Raw genomic sequence first — 22,130 nt, forward strand, 5'->3', positions numbered from 1 at the left:
TGCTTCACATCATACAATAAACAGCAGACTACAGCCAGAAAGCTCCTCCACTCTCCTCCCTCCCCAGACCCTGCTCAAGGCCTGTGGTTCCCCCCACCATCTGCCACCCGCCCGTGGCCTGCTGCCCCCTTTGGCCGTCCTCACCCAGCTCTGAATCCTCCTTCTGCAAATGGCAGGGGGAGGACCCGGAGCATCTTATCTCCTACATAGCGCCTCATACCTCTTACATCCAGTGATGTCACCTTTGTTGTAGACGTTCTCTTTCCTCATCTTCTCCATTCAGACCAGACCGCCATGATGATTTTTCAGCCATCTCCCGTCTCTGCAGAGATTAATTAATTAGTTTCCCACATTTCCATCATCTTCTGAACACCCTTTCCTGCCACCCCCAATACTGTGCCCGCTGTGCCCCCAATACTATACTGCAGAAACAGTCCCCCTGGAAATACTACTACCACACAGATAGTGCCCCCTTCAACAATTATTGGCACACAGTGCTCTAAAAAAAATAACTACGCCCAGACACTAATAGTATAAAGATAATGTCCCCCAAAAATTATTGTGCTAAGCTGAAACGTGGCAGGGTGCCCCCAAAGTAACAGGGCTCCCCAAAATAGAAATAATTCTCTGCCAGAGCACACTTAGTAGTAATAATGCCCCTATAGTGCCCATACTAGTAATCATGTTCCTCATAGCCCCCCAGTATTAGCAAAGCTCCGCATAATACCTCCTAGTACTAATAATTCTCCCTACAATATGACAGTACATGAAATACCCCCGCTTAGTGCCCGCTGTTGAGCTAATGTCCCCATAATGTATGCCAGTATAAAATACCCCTATGTAGTGCCCCAGTAAATGCCCTCATAGTGCTCCTCTCCCCCTTCCCCATAGTGTCCCCCATAATATGCCAGTAAAAAATGCCCCTTCTAAGTGCCACCATATGCCCCAATAGTGCTCCTCTCCCCCATAGTGCCTACCATAATGTGCCAGTAAAAAATGCCCCCTTAGTGCCACCAGATGCCATAATGCCCCCATAATGTGCCAATAAGAATAAAGGCCCCTTTAGAGCCCCCACTTCCCCTTAGTGCCCCCAAATAATGCCCCTATAGTGCCACGAGATGCCCCATAGTGCTCCTCTCCCCCATAATGTGCCAGTAAGAAGTGCCACCCAAAAAAAAAAGTACCACCAGATGCTCCATAGTGCCGTTCTCCCCTTTAGTGCCCCCATAGTGCCGTTCTCCCCTTTAGTGCCCCCATAGTGCCGTTCTCCCCTTTAGTGCCCCCATAGTGCCAGCTCCCCTTTAGTGCCCCCATAGTGCCAGCTCCCCTTTAGTGCCCCCATAGTGCCGTTCTCCCCTTTAGTGCCCCCATAGTGCCGTTCTCCCCTTTAGTGCCCCCATAGTGCCGTTCTCCCCTTTAGTGCCCCCATAGTGCCGTTCTCCCTTTTAGTGCCCCCATAGTGCCAGCTCCCCTTTAGTGCCCCCATAGTGCCGTTCTCCCCTTTAGTGCCCCCATAGTGCCGTTCTCCCCTTTAGTGCCCCCATAGTGCCAGCTCCCCTTTAGTGCCCCCATAGTGCTGTTCTCCCCTTTAGTGCCCCCATAGTGCTGTTCTCCCCTTTAGTGCCCCCATAGTGCTGTTCTCCCCTTTAGTGCCCCCATAGTGCCGTTCTCCCCTTTAGTGCCCCCATAGTGCCAGCTCCCCTTCAGTGCCCCCATAGTGCTGTTCTCCCCTGCAGTGCCCCCATAGTGCCAGCTCCCCTTTAGTGCCCCCATAGTGCCGTTCTCCCCTTTAGTGCCCCCATAGTGCCGTTCTCCCCTTTAGTGCCCCCATAGTGCCAGCTCCCCTTTAGTGCCCCCATAGTGCCGTTCTCCCCTTTAGTGCCCCCATAGTGCCGTTCTCCCCTTTAGTGCCCCCATAGTGCCAGCTCCCCTTTAGTGCCCCCATAGTGCCGTTCTCCCCTTTAGTGCCCCCATAGTGCCGTTCTCCCCTTTAGTGCCCCCATAGTGCCGTTCTCCCCTTTAGTGCCCCCATAGTGCCAGCTCCCCTTTAGTGCCCCCATAGTGCCGTTCTCCCCTTTAGTGCCCCCATAGTGCCAGCTCCCCTTTAGTGCCCCCATAGTGCCGTTCTCCCCTTTAGTGCCCCCATAGTGCCAGCTCCCCTTTAGTGCCCCCATAGTGCCGTTCTCCCCTTTAGTGCCCCCATAGTGCCAGCTCCCCTTTAGTGCCCCCATAGTGCCGTTCTCCCCTTTAGTGCCCCCATAGTGCCAGCTCCCCTTTAGTGCCCCCATAGTGCCGTTCTCCCCTTTAGTGCCCCCATAGTGCCGTTCTCCCCTTTAGTGCCCCCATAGTGCCGTTCTCCCCTTTAGTGCCCCATAGTGCCGTTCTCCCCTTTAGTGCCCCCATAGTGCCAGCTCCCCTTTAGTGCCCCCATAGTGCCAGCTCCCCTTCAGTGCCCCCATAGTGCCGTTCTCCCCTTTAGTGCCCCCATAGTGCAAGCTCCCCTTTAGTGCCCCCATAGTGCCGTTCTCCCCTTTAGTGCCCCCATAGTGCCAGCTCCCCTTTAGTGCCCCCATAGTGCCGTTCTCCCCTTTAGTGCCCCCATAGTGCCAGCTCCCCTTTAGTGCCCCCATAGTGCCGTGCTCCCCTTTAGTGCCCCCATAGTGCCAGCTCCCCTTTAGTGCCCCCATAGTGCCGTTCTCCCCTTTAGTGCCCCCATAGTGCCAGCTCCCCTTTAGTGCCCCCATAGTGCCGTTCTCCCCTTTAGTGCCCCCATAGTGCCAGCTCCCCTTCAGTGCCCCCATAGTGCCGTTCTCCCCTTTAGTGCCCCCATAGTGCCAGCTCCCCTTTAGTGCCCCCATAGTGCCGTTCTCCCCTTTAGTGCCCCCATAGTGCCAGCTCCCCTTCAGTGCCCCCATAGTGCTGTTCTCCCCTTTTGTGCCCCCATAGTGCTGTTCTCCCCTTTTGTGCCCCCATAGTGCCAGCTCCCCTTTAGTGCCCCCATAGTGCCGTTCTCCCCTTTAGTGCCCCCATAGTGCCAGCTCTCCTTTAGTGCCCCCATAGTGCCAGCTCCCCTTTGGTGCCCCCATAGTGCCAGCTCTCCTTTGGTGCCCCCATAGTGCCAGCTCCCCTTTGGTGCCCCCATAGTGCCAGCTCCCCTTTGGTGCCCCCATAGTGCCAGCTCCCCCCCTCCAAAAAAACAACAACAAAAAATACACTGATACTTACCTCCAGCAGCCTCTTCCGGTCTGTGTCCCTGCTGTGTGCTGCCCGGCTCAGGCAGCACGATGATGACGTCATCGCGCTGCTAGAGCCGGCCTCTGATAGGCTGCAGGCATTAGTGCCTGCGGCCTATCAGAAGAACAGGGGAGGGACACGCCTCTCCCTCCCCTGCTCTGCCGCAGCACAGCCATCTATATCGCTGTCCTAAGGACAGCGATATAGATGCATTAGATATGGAGATGAGCGCTTCCACAATGGAAGCGCTCATCTCCTACGGCCCCCCACCACCGCCACCGCAAATGCCCGCAATTTACATCCAGGGCCGCGCCGCCTGTGGTGCGGCCCTGGAGGATGAAAAAAAAAAATTTGGGCTGGTTGTTCTAGGGGGGGTCCAGACCCGCTGGACCCCCCCTGTAGGTGCGCCACTGTATTTAGTTACTATGAAGTTTCACCAATACTTTATGTCATAACTTCCAAAACGTCAATTTAGAGAGTGCTTAGTGCAGAACCTTATTATTGATCCTATACCGGATGGTCTTACCGTACAATGACAGTGATTATACTACTATTTTTATACAGAATTATTTCCTACAGGAAAACATTAAAGATCAGACATAAACTTGCTTCAAACAGTACAAAAAATGTTTGATGTCTTTTTTAAACTTAGAATTACAAAAACACATGTGTAAAATCAAGGCCATACATCAGAATACCTGCTGTAAAAGTGAAGCCTAATTCTTGTAATTGGGGCCGCCTTTTCTCAATGAGAATTCATAATAAGCCTTACGTCAGCATGGCAAACTCAACAATTTGGATAACGAGTTCCATAGAGAATATAGAGGATATTGAAAGCGCTGCTTTGAAGCCATTTATCTCATGCTCTATGTAAGGCATCAAAATCAATGACATAGTTTCTAATCTCTGCTCAATTTAGAGATAAACAAGGCACAAATAGGACAAACTCTCAAAGAAAACTTAAAATGCTTTACTGGTATCTGGTAACTATTAGGAATCCTTTCTGTGCACAGTTAGAGTAAAATATAGGTACATTTTCCATTATGGGGCCATCATTGATGCTTATAAAATGTACAGTATGAAGAGTAGGCAAACTATAGAGAGAAAGCATGTGGAGACCATAGAAAGTATAATGCTATTATGCTGTAAAATGCAATAATGTTTTGTAATAAGTAGTTTTGAGCGAACCCGAACTGTAAAAGTTCGGGTTTGAGTTCGGTGTTTGGGCATTTAATAAAGCATGTTTAAAGAGGACCTTTCACTACAATAAAAAATCCAAACTAAGCATACAGACATGGAGAGCAGCGCCCAGGGATCTCCCTGCACTTACTATTATCCCTGGGCGCCGCACCGCTCTCTCGGTATAGGCTCCGGTATCTGCAGATTTTCGACTCAACTGGGAGGAGCCTGCCGGCGTCTCCTTCTCCCAGGCTGGAGTGCTGGCCAATCCTCTTTAAAGGATGCAGGGCAGCCAATCAACAAGCTTTTAAGCTGTGGGCACTTAGAAGCCATCACAGACATGCCTACTAATGGCATAGCTGTGATTGGCCGGTGCATCATGTGACCCAGCCTCTATAAAAGCTGGATCACGTGTAGCACCGCCCATCAGCTTTGAGTAGTGCAAGGACAGGAAGCAGGCAGCTGAAGTGAGGGAGAGTGTTAGGAATCTACCTATTTGTTTTGTGGGTGACCTACAGTATAATGATTTTTTGTGGGTACAATACACCAGCTTTGCACCCCTGACACAGAAATATAATAATTAATCTGTCTGTTAGTTCGGAAGGTGACCTATAGAAATTTTTTAGTGGGTGCAATGCACCATCTTTGCACCACTGACCCAAAAATATAACAGTTAATCTGTCTGTTATTTCGGAGGGTGACATATTCCCATTTTTTGTGAGAGGTACAGCTGCACTGCATACGTGACAGGGAAATTAATATAGTTAATCCGTCTGTTAGTTCGGTGGGTGAAATATACCAAATTTTTGTCTAAGGTACACCTGCATTGCATACGTAACAGGGAATTTAATATAGTTAATCCGTCTGTTAGATTGGTGTGTGACATATTCCCATTCTTGTTGTGAGGTACACCTGCACTGCATACCTGACAGGGAAATAAATACAGTTAATCCGGCCCTGGTCGTGGTGCTGCTGGTGTTGGTGAGGCTCCTGTTGCAGGGAGAGGACATGGTCGATCTGTGCCAGCTACACGCCCAAATGAAACACCTTTCTCAGGTACACGTAGGCGACAGAACGTTCAGCGTTATTTTGTAGGCCCGAATACAGGTGTATGAATGGTGAGGCCAGAACAAATAGAGACGGTAGTAGATTGGGTGGCTAACAGTGCCTCCAGTTCCTTCACATTGTCTCCCACCCAGTCCCCTGCTAAAAGCGCAGACTTGGCACCTGCAGCCCATGAGCATCTGTCTTTCACCTCACCCCCTTGCAAATCAGCCAAGCAGTCTGAGCCCCAAGTCATGCAGCAGTCTCTTATGGATTTTGATGACTCTGCTGGCAGGGTTTCCGTGGTCCGTCCACATAGCCCTGCCCGAGAAGTGGAAGAGATTGAGTGCACCAATGCCCAACCACTTATGTTTCAAGATGTGGACATGGAAGGACCACCGCAGCACGTCTCTGATGATGACGAAACACAGGGGCCAAATGCTGCGGCTTTCTGCAGTGTGGAGACCGGCCAGGAGGGCAGGGGTGAAGTGTGGGTGGAAGATTATGTGGAGGATGATGAGGTCCTAAACCCCACATGGAATCAAGGTCATGCAAGTGACGTTTGCAGTTCGGAGGAAGAGGTGGTGGTCACACAACCGCACAGCAAAAGAGGGAGCAGGGTGCTGTCCAGCACACCAAAGCCAGCTCCAAGGAGTTCCCTGGCATGGCAGTTCCTCAGACAATGTGCTGACGACAAGACACGAGTGGTTTGCACGCTGTGCAATTAGAGCCTAAAGCGAGGCATAAATGTTCAAAACCTGAGCACCACATGCATGACCAGTCATCTGAATGAAAAGCACGAGCTGCAAGGGGCGGAGCTAGCGCCGAAGCTGAATGGCTGTGTCTCTCCGTACACAGACCTGCCGAGATTCAAGCTTACTTAAGCGATAGAGACCTGAACCATGGTTAAAATTGGAGGGCAAAGACCCCCTGACCAAGGGGCCATCCCTAAAGCTGTGAACCCAAACTCGGGTATGGCTAAATTCCACAAAAAACAGACTTCAGGCCCCGAAGCTACTATCTCCAAGATGGCGCAGACGGCTGACCGCGCTCCTAACTGCGGAGAAGAGGGCCAATCGGAGGGAGAAAGTAAGTCCGGAGAAACATCTCTAACCCGAGACCTCCCGGTATCGAGATCGTTCATAAAACAAGCTTTAGCTGAGGCTCTCCTACCTTTAAAACAAGAGCTGGCCGACCTGACACAGGAGATTCTCCTTGTGGGACACAGAGTTGAGGCTCTTGAATCCACGCAGTCAGCTACGCTGGATCACAGTGCAGCGATGGCGCGCTCCTTATCTGTGTGCCAAAGCCACATTAACTCTTTATATGTCAGTCTGGAAGACCAAGAAAATCATAGCCGCAGGAATAACCTACGTTTCAGAGGTGTTCCAGAAACAGTGGCTAACGAAGACATCATGCCCACGATCTTAACTATAATCACTTCGATCCTGGGGGGCGAAGATCTTTCTCTTATGGTTATCGAAAGAGCTCACAGAGCCTTAAGACCTAAGCCAAAAAACAACGAACCCCCCAGAGACATTATTTGTCGCTTTCTTAACTTTGGGGACAAAGAGAAGATTCTCGTGGCGGCAAGATCCATGAAGAATATTAACTTCGACAACAACCCGATTTCTATCTTTCAAGACTTAGCCCCGGTCACTCTTCAGAAGCGCAAATTCCTCAAGCCGCTTACCGACTTCCTCCGGGATAAACGTATTCCTTACCGATGGACCTTTCCTTTCGGGATCGCCTTCAACTTTTCAGGAAAAGCCTTCAGGATCTCCTCTCACGAAGATTTACAAGATTTCTTCTCCTCAACGGACACCCCTCCGCTTGATATTGCCAGCTGGGACTCCGTTTCAGATATCACAGCTCTCCCTGATCTCCCAAAGATGACGCCGTGGGAGAAACTCGGTACCCCGAAACAACAGAGATTGAAGAGAAGAAGCAGCCTCTTGACCCCCAAGAAAATCGCATGGTCTTTTCATTGATATAGCTTATTAACCATTTGCTTACCTCCCTTGGCTGCTTTCATACCCACCCTCTCTCATTCCCTCCCCGTCCCTCTCCTGTCTCCTAACCCTTTTTCCCCTCCCTCCCCCTTCTCCCCTTATTCTAATGCTTAATGGTCTCTAGACTTGTCCTAGTTGATGTCCATGTGCAGGTCATTATCTATGAGGTTTTCACCTCCTTTCCCCCCTGATACTGATACTCCATTGTTCAAGCACTTCATTGCCTGAATAATTAACGAATGTCACTTGAGTTGGTTGCCATAGAGCGACCCTGTTTTAATTGTTATTTTATGTTATGTTTTTATTAATATATGACACGGTACACCCTGAGAGTATGGACTCTTCCCTTGGAGAGCCGCAAACTTGCTCTATGAGATGCCTGACCTCCCTGGAGGCTGCCACTATCCCTCTCCCCCCCCCTCATATATGACCCACCATGACTGATTTTACATTATCTTCCTTCAACGTGAAGGGTTTAAGATCTCCCTCTAAAAGAACCCAGATTCTTTCCCTATTATGGAGGGAAGACTGTTCAGTTATTTTCCTTCAAGAAACGCACTACAAACAAGGGAAATTTCCGGACCTCTCCCATTCCAGATTTCCCGTTTGGTTCCATAGTGGTTCGGATGGGGCGGCCTCCAGGGGAGTCAGCATTGGCTTCAGAAGGAACATCCCTTTTCAATACTCTTCACATACTGCTGACACTGAGGGAAGATTTCTTATTTTAAAGGGACTCATAGGTCACAAAATGTTCACAATGGTAAATATATACGCTCCAAACTATAACCAGGTCCCTTGGCTCCTTAAAGTTCTTTCTTTAATTGAAGAAACCAGAGAAGGAACAGTTATCTTAGCTGGTGATTTTAATTTAGCGTTACATCCTCCCTCAGACACTTCCTCCAAAAAATCCTCTGTCCCTTTCAAGCTTCTAAGAAAACTGAAGAGAAAATTACATATACTAGGCTTAATAGACGTTTGGAGGTGTTTGAATCCGTCCACTATTGACTATACCTTTTATTCTGCTCCAGGTCAATCATACAGTAGGATTGATTACATCTTCATACCTAAAGACTTCCTGTATCTATCCTCGAACCCGAAAATTGGAGACATCACCATATCCGACCATGCCCCAGTGTTTTGCTCCTTCCACACCCAACCTGGCTCTGGTAAGTCCTCTAACTGGAGACTAAACGAATCCATATTGAGCGATGATAGACATGTAGCACACTTCACCTCCCTTCTGGAACATTATTTTAGGGAAAACGACTCTCCTGATATATCCCCACAAACCTTATGGGATGCTCACAAAGCTTACATTCGTGGTCATTTCATAAGTAAATGTTCCCATTTGAAAAAAGTGGCAGACCAGCACTTCTCCTCTCTATTAGACCGCATTCATACAATGGAGAACCTCCACAAACACTCCCTAGACCCCCAACACCTTTCTGATCTTCTTACCCTCAGATCAGAGCTCAAAAACCTATTAAATAAAAAGTCGGCCAAAATTTACCTTTCTTCCCAACATAAATTCTATGCCCATGGCAATAAGGCCTCCAGATTCATGATGAACCGTTTGAAGAAAAGAAAAAACGCTAGATGTGTAACTTCGATCAAATCTCCTCAAGGACACCAACTTTTTTCCCCCGAGTCCATTGCGGAACAATTTAGACTTTTCTATAGAGACCTTTATAATTTAGCCCCTCCCTTAGACTCCCCTTCTCTTACTAAATCATTTTTGGACTCCCTTAACTTACCTTCTCTAACTAGAGCCCAAAAATTGGACATCTCAAAACCTTTTGACATCACGGAATTCTCTATTGCCTTAAAATCCTCCCCTAAAAACAAATGTCCTGGCCCCGATGGTCTCCCAACAACCTACTATTCGGCTTTCTCCAAAACTTTAGCCCCTTATCTTATCCGGGTATACAACCAAACGCTTTCAAATTTCCCTCTCTCTTCAGATATGACAAGAGCTGTGATCACGATCATACCTAAAGAGGGTAAAGATCCCTCCATTTGCGCTAATTATAGACCCATATCTCTCCTGAACATAGACTTGAAACTCTTAGCTAAAATGCTTGCAACTAGAATTCAGTCTATTCTCCCTGATTTAATCCATCCCGACCAAGTAGTATTTAATAGGGGGAGAGAGGGAAAGGACAACACTACCAAAGTACTAAATGCCCTTTATTTTGCTTCCAACAAAAAACTTCCATTGGTTCTTCTAGGTACAGACGCGGAAAAGGCGTTTGATAGGATTGACTGGTCCTTTATCAAACTTACCCTAAGGAAATTCAATTTTCCAGAATCCTATATCCAAGCTATTTTTGCAATGTACGACAACGCCTCCGCCTCTGTCCTAGTAAATAACCAATTATCTAACTACTTCCTAATTAAGAATGGAACTCGTCAGGGTTGTCCCCTTTCCCCCCTTATTTTCGTTTTAGTCATGGAAACCCTCTTGCAGGCCCTCAGACAAGAAGACTCTATTCGGGGTCTGATGGTGGGTTTTCATGAATGTAAAGACGATTTATTGATCTTAACAACCAACCCCCTTATTTCGATGCCCAAAATTCTTAAAATATTAGATACCTTTAGTTCACTCTCTAACTTTAAAATTAATCCCCACAAATCGCAGATCCTACATATGGGCCTACCCCTTACAACCATCAAACTACTACAGGCAAACTCACCTTTTAACTGGTCCACTCAACTTATCTCCTATTTAGGAATTAAAATCAATGCCCACCTACCGGACCTTTTCCAACTGAATTATACGCCCTTACTGCACTCTATCACCGCTCAATTGGAATCTCTTGAAGGCCACTTCCTGTCCTGGTTTGGGAGGAAAAATATGGTGATGTCTCTAATTCTCCCTAGACTTACGTACCTTTTTCAAGTCCTCCCCATCGGGATACCCCGAGCTTTCCTTAGGAAACTTAATACTCTCATAAGCCGCTTTTTATGGGAAAAAAAAAGGCCCAGAATTTCTATAGCTACCCTCACTAAGTCTAAAGGTTTTGGAGGAATAGGGCTACCTAACCCTGAACTTTATCTAAAAGCGATACATCTAAGTAGGATAATTGACTGGATTCGTTCCCCTCCTAACAAATTCTGGGTCTATATGGAAAATGCTAACTTTGATTCCTCTCTTAGATCCCTTCTGCTATCAGGGAAACCCCTTACTCCACTCCCTCGTATGTCCAATCCTTTAATTCGCTCTTCTATTAGAGTCTGGAACTGGTTCACATCCAAACACAGCGATTTGCTCCCCTTATCGGCCCTCCTTCAAACCAAAGATCTTTTCTCCTTAGCTCCACCTGAAATAAGATCCTCCACTCCCCCCCAGCTCAGAGACTCAAACATCCCCATATCAGATCTGTTGGATGAAGATGGATGTGCCCCCTCAGAATCAGCCTTAGCATCCGTTCTTGATACCACTCCTAATTTCCTCACTCTCCAATATCTCAAAAAAGAACTACTCACCCTTTCCCGCTCTTTGCCCAAGGACCATTCCTCCACTTGGTTTGAGAGTTTGCTCTCTACCGCCAAATACCCTCCTAAATTGATCTCTTTTCTCTACAAAAAGCTTATCGACCCCCCCCACTAAGGTCAAACCCTCTTTTATAGGCTACTGGGAGAAGGACCTAAACAAACAATTCTCAGAGAGAGAGATCAATTCGCTACTTATTGCTCCCCATAAGGTTTCTAGATGTGTCCGAGTTCAGGAGAACGGGTACAAAGTCCTGTCGAGATGGTATAAAACTCCTGACAAAATTACTATCCTTTATTATGACGCTTCAGATCGGTGTTGGCGATGCGGATCAGAAAAAGGCACCTTCATACATGTATGGTGGGACTGCTCCCCTATTTCATTATGGTGGAATCAAGTCTTCCAAATCTGTAACACCATCTGCAACTCGAATGCACCCTGTTCTCCTGAACTTGCTCTGCTATCTTTAGGTTTAACTAGATATGACAAATGTCACGGCCTATTGAAATTCCTACTAGCGGCTGCCCGCCTTTTGGTTCCTACCAAATGGCGTACATCTGAAGACCCTTCCTTAGACCATTGGAAATCTAGGGTCGACCAAATCTACCGTCTGGAGGAACTGTCCAACTGGGAACTAGGTACAAGAAAGAAATTTCTTGCAACATGGTCGGCTTGGAGGAATTATAGAGGCTTTTCATAGTCAAATCAGATCTGTTACCTCTTTATGTCTTTCGGCCTTATCCTCTGTATGTTCGATTTTTGGTTCTGATCTGAAGCTTTTTGATTGTAAACCCTCGGTTTTACTGCATACGAGCGCTAATTTTAGGTTGTATGACTTACCAACGGTAATTCTCTCATACGTTGGCCTCCTTGTACATTTTATTGCTTGTACTTCTTGATGCTCTTACTTTGCTCCATTCTTCTGCTGCGTCAGATGAATCTAAGCACTCTCAGAAATGTACTGTGTTTGTTATTCCATTGTCTATCCAAATGAAAAACCAATAAAAATTGTTTAAAAAAAAAAAAAAAAAAAAAAAAGAAAAGCACGAGCTGCAGTGGAATAGACACCTCCAAAACCATGAAAGATCTTAGGCTCTTCCTGCTCCCTTTTCTGCTGCAGTCTTTGCCTCTTCCTCCCCCTCTGGAGTGACAGTGGCACCTACCACCCCGCAAACAGAGGATGTGGCAGCAACGCCATCACCTCCATCACCATCACCAAGCATCTTCTCACTTTCCCATGGAAGCATTCAGCTGTCCATCTCCCAAAAACTGGAGAGAAAGAGAAAGCACCCCCATACCCACCCGTGATCCCTGGCCCTGAATGCCAGCTTTTCAAAATTTTGGGCCTTTGAAATGCTGTCATTCCGTCTGGTGGAGACGGAGACTTTTAAAAACCTTATGACGGTGGCTGTCCCACAGTACGTGGTTCCCAGCAGCCACTACTTTTCCAGGCGAGCAATCCCTTACCTGCACAACCAAGTGGCGGCCAAAATTAAGTGTGCACTGTGCAACACTATCTGTGGAAAGGTACACATAACCACCAATACCTGGACCAGTAAGCATGGGCAGGGACGTTATATCTCCCTAACTGCACACTGGGTAAATACAGTGGTGGCTGGGCCTGAGGCGGATAGTAGTTTGGTGCATGTCCTTCCGTCACCCAGGATTGCATGACATTTCTCGTTGCCTCCTGTTGCTATTTCCTCCTACTGCGCTTCCTCCTCTACTGCCTCCTCATCTGATCAGCGTAACACCTTTACCACAAACTTCAGCACAACCAGGGTGAGACGACAGCAGGCTGTTTTGAAACTCATCTGTTTGGGGGAAAACCCCACACCACACAGGAGCTCTGGACGGGCATTGAACAACAGACCGATGAGTGGTTCGTGCCACTGAGCCTCAAGCCCGGCCTGGTGGTGTGCAATAATGTGCAGGCCATTTGTGCGTGCTTTCAGTGTTCTCACCCTGCTGCTGCTCGCCTGTCTGTTCTACGGCGTAACTTCGGCCTTCCGGCTCGAAGCCTTATATGCGACGTGCCCACAAGGTGGAACTCCACCTTGCACATGCTGGAGAAACTGTGCGAGCAGCAGCAGGCGATAGTGGAGCTTCAGCTGCAGCACGTAACGGTGAGTCATTCTGCAGAACAGCACCACTTCACCACCAAGTGGGCCTCCACGCAGGACGTGTGTGCCACTGTTTCGAGTACTCCACCAACATGGCCAGTGCCGATGATGCCGTCCTCAGCGTTACTATCCCACTTCTATGTCTCCTTGAAAAAACACTTCGGGCGATGATGGAAGAGGATGTGCACAGGAGTAGAGTTGAGCGGACACCTGGATGTTCGGGTTCGGCAGGTTCTGCCGAACTTGAAAAAAAAGTTCGGGTTAGGGACCCGAACTTGACCCCGAACCCGAACCTCATTGAAGTCAATGAGGACCCAAACTTTAAAAAATAAAAATTAGGAATGATGTATGAGGAAGAGGTTGAGGAGGCGGTGAATAGGTGGATGTGGCCGTGTAGGATCACGTGGCAGTCTAGGTGGAAGCGGCGGCGAAGGAGGAATAGGTAGCCAACACAGATGTGTGTTATTTTGCATTTTTACATATTGGGACATATTTACAAAAAAGGAATAAGTGCACTTGAGTACAAGGATGGATGGTTGAGGCTGTTAGAACTGTCTATTCTGCACAAGGTACAGAATAGTCTTGTGGCATCCAGGCCTGGTTAATTTCAATGAACGTGAGCTTGTCCACGTTGGCTATGGACAGACGGCTGCGTCTGTCTGTAATGACGCCTCTTGCCGTGCTAAATACACGTTCAGAGAGTACACTGGCTGCAAGGCAGGCCAGCACCTCCAAGGCATACAGGGCAAGCTCTGGCCATGTGGACAATTTGGAGACCCAGAAGTTGAATGGGGCAGAACCATCAGTCAGTAGGTGTAGTCGTGTGCACAGGTACTGTTCCACCATGTTGTTCAAATGCTGCCTCCTGCTAACACGCTCCATATCAGCAGTTAGGGCCGGTTGTTGCAGCGAGGTGACAAAGCTTTTCCACATGTCGGCAATGCTAACCCTGCCTTCTGAGGTGCTGGCGCTGAGGTGCTGGCGACCTCTTCCTCCTCCCCTGCCTTCGCCTTGTGCTTCCACTTATCCCGTCAGTCGGGAATGCTCTCAGGAGCGCGTCTACCAGCGTGCGCATCTTCCGATCACGCTCCAGTGAGTGAATTAAGGACAGCACATTGTCTTTGTAACGGGGATCCAGCAGGGTGGCCACCCAGTAGTCAGCACACGTTAAAATGTGGGCAACTCTGCTGTCGTTGCGCAGGCACTGCAGCATGTAGTCGCTCATGTGTGCCAGGCTGACCAGAGGTAAGTAGTGGGCCCTGGCTGGCCAAATTTGTACCTGGCCTCTGCTGTTGCAAAAATCCTCTTTCTGAGCCACTTCTAAAAGACTGGCTTGAAAGTGTTAGAGATGACCCCTCTTCCTCCTCCTCGTCCTGGTCCACATCCTCTTCCATCATCGCCCTAAGTGTTTTCTCAAGGAGACATAGAAGTGGTATTGTAACGCTGATAACGGCGTCATCGCCACTGACCATGTTGGTGGAGTACACAAAACAGCGCAACAGGGCACACATGTCTCCCATGGAGGCCCAGTCATTGGTGGGGAAATGGCGCTGTTCCGCAGTGCGACTCACTTGTGCGTGCTGCAGCTGAAACTCCACTATGGCCTGCTGCTGCTCGCACAGTCTCTCCAGCATGTGCAAGGTGGAGTTCCACCTGGCGGGCACGTCGCATGGGAGCGGGAAGGCCGAAGTTGCGCTGTAGAGCAGACAGCCGAGCAGTGGCAGGATGAGAACGCCGGAAGCGCGCACAGACGGCCCGCACTTTATGCAGCAGCTCTGACATGTCGGGGTAGTTGTGAATGAATTTCTGCACCACCAAATTCAGCACATGCGCCAGGCAAAGGATGTGCGTCAAACCGGCTAGTCCCAGAGCTGCAATGAGATTTCGCCCCCTTAATCGCACACCACCAGGCCGGGCTTGAGGCTCACTGGCAGCAACCACTCGTCGGTCTATTGTTCTATACTCCGCCACAACTCCTGTGCGGTGTGGGGCCTGTCCCCCAAACACATTCGTTTCAGAACGGCCTGCTGACATTTACCCCTGGCTGTGCTGAAGTTGGCGGTGAAGGTGTGTGGCTGACTGGATGAGCAGGTGGAAGAAGAGGAGGAGGAAGCCAAGTAGGAAGAGGAGGTAACAGGAGCAACAGGAGGCAAAAAATGATGCCCTGCGATCCTTGGCGGCGGAAGGACGTGCGCCAAACAGCTCTCCGCCTGGGGCCTAGCCGCCACTATATTTACCCAGTGTGCAGTTAGGGAGATATAGAGTCCCTGGCCGTGCTTACTGGTCCACGTATCCATGGTTGGGTGGACCTTGCCACAGATGGCGTTGCGCAGTGCACACTTAATTTTATCCGATACTTGGTTGTGCAGGGAGGGCACGGCTCTCCTGGAGAAGTAGTGGCTGCTGGGAATGACGTACTGTGGGACAGCAAGCGTCATGAGCTGTTTGAAGCTGTCCATCTCCACCAGCCTGAATGACAGCATTTCAAAGGCCAGTAGTTTAGAAATGCTGGCATTCAGGGCCAGGGATCAAGGGTGGCTAGGTGGGAATTTACACTTTCTCTCAAAGGTTTGTGAGATGGAGAGCTGAACGCTTCCGTGTGACATGGTGGAGATGCTTGGTGACGGAGGTGGTGTTGTTGGTGGCACATCCTCTGTTTGCTGGGCGGCAGGTGCCAACGTTCCTCCAGAGGCGGAGGAAGAGGCCGAGGCAGCAGCAAAAGAGGGAGCAGGAGGGGTCTGAGTCCTTTCTTGGTTTTGAAGGTGCTCACTCGACTGCAGCCCGTGTCTCGCATGTAGATGCCTGGTCATGCAGGTTGTGCTAAGGTTTAGAACGTTAATGCCTCGTTTCAGGCTCTGGTGGCACAGCGTGCAAACCACTCGCGTCTTGTCGTCAGCACATTGTGTGAAGAAGTGCCATGCCAGGGAACTCCTTGAAGCTGCCTTTGGTGTGCTTGGTCCCTGGTGGCTGTGGCCAGTAGCAGACGAACTGTTTTGGTGACGGCTGCTCTCCTTTTGCACCCTGCTCCCTCTTTTGCTATGCTGTTGGCTCAGTCTCACCACTGCCTCTTCCTCTGAACTCTAAAAGTCAGTATCATGCCCCTTATTCCATGTGGGGTCTAGGACCTCATCGTCCCCTGCATCGTCTTCCACCCAGTTATCCTCCCTGGCCTCCTTTTCGGTCTGCAAACTGCAGAAAGACGACGCAGTTGGCACCTGTGTTTCGTCACCATCAGAGAGGTGCTGAGGTGGTATTCCCATGTCCTCATTAGGAAACATAAGTGGTTGTGCGTCAGTGCATTCTATGTCTTCCACCCCTGGGGAAGGGCTAGGTGGATGCCCTTGGGAAACCCTGTAAGCAGAGTCTTCAAACAGCATAAGAGACTGCTGCATGACTTGAGGCTCAGACAGGTTCCCTGATATGCACGGGGGTGATGTGACAGACTGATGGGCATGGGTTTCAGGCCACCTGTGCGCTTTCTGCAGAAGTCTGGGTGGGAAATAATGTGAACGTGCTGGATCCACTGTCGGACACCCAATGGAGTAGCGTCTGTCAATCCCAGATGTGCAGTATGTCAGAGGGTTTTTTAACCCCAGTAAGCAAAAAGCTGTATTTCTGGCCTAAATGTGACACTCACTTATGCACCTTTAATCCTAGATGTGCACTATATGAAACAGATGTTTTTTTTTTCACCCCAGTATGCCCCAGTAAGCAAAAAGCCGTATTTGTGGCCAAAATTTCACAGTCACTTATGCACGTCTAATCCCAGATGTGCAGTATACCAGAGAGTTTTTTAACCCCAGTAGGCGAAAAGCTGTATTTCTGGCCTAAATGTGACACTCACTTATGCACCTTTAATCCTAGATGTGCACTATATGAAACCGATGTTTTTTTTTTCGCCCCAGTATGCCCCAGTAAGCAAAAAGCCGTATTTCTGGCCTAAATTTCACAGTCACTTATGCAGCGATAATCCTAGATGTGCACTATATGAAAAAAATGTTGTTTTTTAACCCGTGTCTCAAAGCAGTATTTCTGGACTTGCAGACATTCAGATATCCTTTGCTGGTGCACTATCGTTGCATAAAATGGCTGCCAATTATGTATTGATATTGACTAACTGAAGGAAAAAAAGTTAATTTTCAGCAGTAGTTGGCTCAGGGCAGGCTTAAAACAATTGTGCACTGCACCCACAAAACACATTCGCTGTAGATCGTTGAGTAAAGAAGCAGTTCTTCATAAGATCGCTCCCTGATCTCTCCCTCACAGCAGCTGCAGCCTCTCCCTACACTAATCCGAGCAGAGTGACGAGCGGTGCTACGTGACTCCAGCTTAAATAGAGGCTGGGTCACATGCTGCACTTGGTCAATCACAGCCATGCCAATAGTAGGCATGGCTGTGATGGCCTTTTGGGGCAAGTAGTATGACGCTTGTTGATTGGCTGCTTTGTAGCCTTTCAAAAAGCGCCATAAAAATCGCCGAACATCGAACCCGAACTTTTATGTAAATAGTTTGGGTTTGCTCAACTCTACATAGGAGGAATAAGAGATAGATCATTTCCACGGTTATCAAACCAGTCATTCACAAGTGGCTCGGAGGGCACAGTTCTAGAGGAGGAGGATGATGAAGAGAAGGAACTGTGTTCATAGCAGGGTGGCACCCAAAGCAGCTCATGGGCATCACTGGAGCGTGGCTGGGGGGATACAGAGGACACAGATGATACACCTCCCACAGAGGACAGCTTGTCGTTGCCTCTGGGCAGCCTGGCACACATGAGCGACTACATGCTGCAGTGCCTGCGCAAAGACCGCCAAGTTTCGCATATTCTAACCAGTGATGATTACTGGGTGGCCACCCTGCTGGATCCCCGCTACAAGGACAATGTGGCATTCATTATTCCGTCACTGGAGCGTGATCGGAAGATGCGCGAGTACAAGCGTACGCTGGTAGACGCGCTGCTGAAGGCAATCCCACCTGACAGCGGGGGCACAGTGGAAGCACAAGGAGAAGGCAGAGGAGGAGGAAGAAGAAGTTTCCAATGCAGCTGGGGCACCGCCAGCACCTGAGAAGGGAGGGTTAGCATGGCCGAAATGTGGAAAAGCTTTGTCAGCACGCCACAACAACCAGCACCACCAGCTGATATGGAACGTCTTAGTAGGAGGCAGCATTTCAGCAACATGGTGGACGTACTGACTGATAGGTCTGCCCCATTCAACTTCTGGGTCTCCAAATTGGGCACATGGCCTGAGCTTGCCCTTTACACCTTGGAGGTGCTGGCCTGTTTAGCACGGCAGGGGGGGGGGGTGATCACAGACAAGAGCAGCCGCCTGTCCACAGCCAATGTGGACAAGCTCACATTCAAAATGAACCAGGCATGGATCCCACAGGATGTATCTTGTGCTGAATAAACAAGTATACAGGCCGCACCCAGCCACTGTTATAATCCAGCGCACTTTCTCTTTGCATTTTCTTTTCAATTTCCCAATGTTTAGGGGTCTTCCCAAATTTATAAAAAAATTTATAAAAAAAAGGAAAAAGAATAAAAATAAAATAACAACAAAAACTGTGTTGGCTACCTCCTCCTCCTCCACCATCGCTTCTACCAACAATGTCACGTCCACCGCCTTCTCAACCTCCTACTTCACTTTGACCTCTGCCTCCTAGTTCAAGATTATTATTATTATTATTTTTTCTATTCTATGTTATTTTATTTCCCTATCCACATTTATTTGCAGGGCAATTGTCCTGCTCTTACCCCCATTTTGCTTCCTTTTGCAGCCCTCTAGCCCTTACTATGTCTATTTTACAGGCATTTTAGAATTCCAAAGTTCGGGTCCCCATTGACTTCAATGGGGTTAGGGTTCAGGGTCAAGTGCGGGTCAAATTCGGGTCCCGAACCCGAACTTTGAGCTGAAGTTTGGCCAAACCCGAACTTCCAGGTGTTCTCTCACCCCTAGTAATAAGGTGAAAATACAGTACTGTACATTTTTCCCTCATTTATCAGGAAGGTGCAATTTGCCAGATAGGGCACACTTAACACCAAACACCAACTTTTTGTGCCCAAAAAACGAATTTGGTGCATTTTACAACTCAACAGGCAACATCCTTTTTAGAGATAAGCTAATTGAAGTTGATGAATTGGAATTGGAATTCGATCCGAATTTCAGGAAAAATTCGATTCGCACCGGATCCGAATTTCCTCACACTTCGTGGTAAGGAATCGCATTTTGTTCCTAAAATGGCTGCTGCATGTGTGAGGACATGGAGCAATGAACTCTGGGAATGCGGGATTACCCATAATGCCATGCATGCAGCCAATCAGCAGCCAGCCAGTCCTGTGATGTCACAGCCCTATAAATAGCCTCGGCCATCTTGGATTCTGCCATTTTCCAGTGTACTTAGTGCAGGGAGAGACGTCAGCAGGCGCTAGGGACAGTGCTAGGAAAAATGTAATTGTGATTAAAAAAAAACGATTTACAAATGCAGGGAAAGGTTATTCAAGGTGTAGGGATAGGGAGGAATCATTGCACAGCATTTAAGTTGAACAGGGTTCAGTAGGGGAGGTTACAGCCTGGGTAATGGGAACAATCCTATTACACCTTGCTGCACTGACTGGGGATCCAAATTGCTATTATACAGCTCTGTAATTCCAGCAAACCGTCCTTGTCATTGCGGTGCAATATTTCTATTTATTTGCCCTTGTGCAGTGCAGTTGGCTTGTATTAGTGGGAAAAAAGGTCTTATTAGCCGTTGGGTGGTGAAGTGCGAAATTTACAGCTCTTTTTGGCGTCTATTATTGACAACAAATATTTATTATTTGCTGTACAGCGGTGCAGTTATATGTGCTAAAGCCCTTTTTTATGTGTATTAGTGTGTGGGGGGGAGGGCTTATTAGCCGTTATGTGGTGAAGTAAGAAAATTACAGACTTTTTTGGGGTGTTATAATTTCCTTTTCATTTATTTATTTGATCTAACAGTATGTCAGACAGAGAAGTGCAGGCCCCGCACATCGGAGTGGCAGAGGCCTAAATGTTTCTGGCGCAGGAAGAGGTCGCAGCAGAGTAAGGGGGCATGCCAGCAGGGGTCACTTCGAGAGGCCTGAGCTCCTAGTGTCTTGAATGGTTGACTCGGTCATCCACTTCTTCCCAAGTGACATCAGACACCCCCAGCCAAGAGTCGGTGGGTTTGTCAGACACAACCCTTAGTTGGCATGGCCCGGGAGCAGGCCCTGTGCCCTCAACTGTCCTCAACCTGCCTCTATCCTTTTCTGTTCCCTCAGCCAGAGAAGTATTATATGCTGTGGGCTCAGCTCCACTATACAGCGAGGACAAGCTACTAGAGGACAGTCAGCAGCAACTGGTCAGCCAAGATGTGGAGGAGAAATCCGCTGCTTCCTCCGCTAGGCGGGCAAGTAGTGATGAGGAGAGTGGCGTGGGAGCTAGTGTTGCGAGCGGTGAGACTCCTGACCCAGAGACCGTTGAGGAGGACATCAGTGACGTGCAGACAGTACTCGATGATGTAGCTGATTGCACTTGGGAGCCAGGTGATGAAGGGGCTTCATCATCGGGAGAAGAGGGTGGCAGCCTGCCATGAGGCAGCGGCAGAGCCAGCAAGTTGCTAGCGTGGCCGGAAGTCAGCAGGGTGACAGCAGTGGGAGGTCGGTAGCCAAACGTGCCCGGGGGTAGACCACCCGCTTCGCAGGAGCCTACCTTACCGCAAAGTAGTGGTGCACAGGTTCACGGAAGAAGCGGCTGTAGCAGTCAGTGCGTAGTGTTGGGGGTAAAATCACCTACTCGGAGGTGTGGCAGTTTTTTTCTTAGGCTGCCGGAGGAGGTGAACATGGCCATATGTAGAATCTGTGGGAAGAAGGTCAAGAGTGTCCAGGGTGCCAATGTTCCCAAGAATTATATGTTTTTTAAAGAGTGAACAATAAAGAAACATCTTTATAACTATCATTAAGAGAGGCTGCAAAAAGTTACGCTAAGGTCTGAGTGACCATTTAACTTTATAGCATATTAAATATAGCGTCACAACCTCCTGAGGGATCCTTTGTTTGTTAAATGAATGTTGGCACCATGGCCCTGCATCAACATATGCAGCATCACCATAAAGTGGCCTGGGAGAACCGTGGCTCCGATGTGGTGGTCAAGCCTGCCGCAGCAACCGCTGCATCACCCAGTCGCACACACACGGTTTCAGGCAGTCAAGGCAATCGATCACCGAAGCAATTGCCAGAAGACAACAGTATGCGTGCACTCATTCAACGGCGCAGAAGCTGAATGTGCTCCTGTCCAAGTTACTGGCGCTGCAGTTCCTCCCTTTCCAAGTGATGGACTCTGCACCTTTCTTAGAACTGATGGCTTGTGTCCAGCCAAGGTGGAGATTCCCAAGCCGTCATTTATTTGCCAAAAAGGCTGTACCAGCCCTGCACACACATGTAGAACAAAAGGTGGGCCAGTCCTTGAGCCTGTCGGTGTCTGCCAAAGTGCACGGCAGCGCCGACGTGTGGAGCTGTAACTACAGTCAAGGACAATACATGTCCTTTACGGCCCACTGGTTGAATGTGGTTCCTGCACAGCCACACCAGCAACTTGGCCAGTTGACACTGCTTCCTCTTCCCCATTTGTCACGCCTTTGGTCCTGCGACAATGTCCGCCTCTGCCTACTCATTAACCACCGTGTACTCAGCCTCCTCTGCAAGGACAATTCACAGTGCTCCTCCAGCATACCACATGTGCAGGGCACGGCGCTGTCATGGTGTTCTACACCTCGTTTGCCTGGGCGAACGGAGTCACACAGGGGAGCAACTACTCCGTGTCCTTCATCAAGAAATTGAATCCTGTCTTTCTCTGTGACAACTTAAAATCGGAACCATGGTGACCAACAACGGGAAGAACACAGTGTTGGCGCTGCTTCAAGGAGGAATGAGCCATACGCCCTGCATGGCGCACATGTACAATCTGGTTGCCAAGCGGTTCCTTAAATCATCCACCCATCTGCAAGACATCCTAAAAATGGCCAGGAGACTTTGCATGCACCTCAGCCACT

This window comes from Bufo gargarizans, chromosome 3 (assembly GCF_014858855.1).
Source record: "Bufo gargarizans isolate SCDJY-AF-19 chromosome 3, ASM1485885v1, whole genome shotgun sequence".
Classification (NCBI taxonomy): Eukaryota; Metazoa; Chordata; class Amphibia; order Anura; family Bufonidae; genus Bufo; species Bufo gargarizans.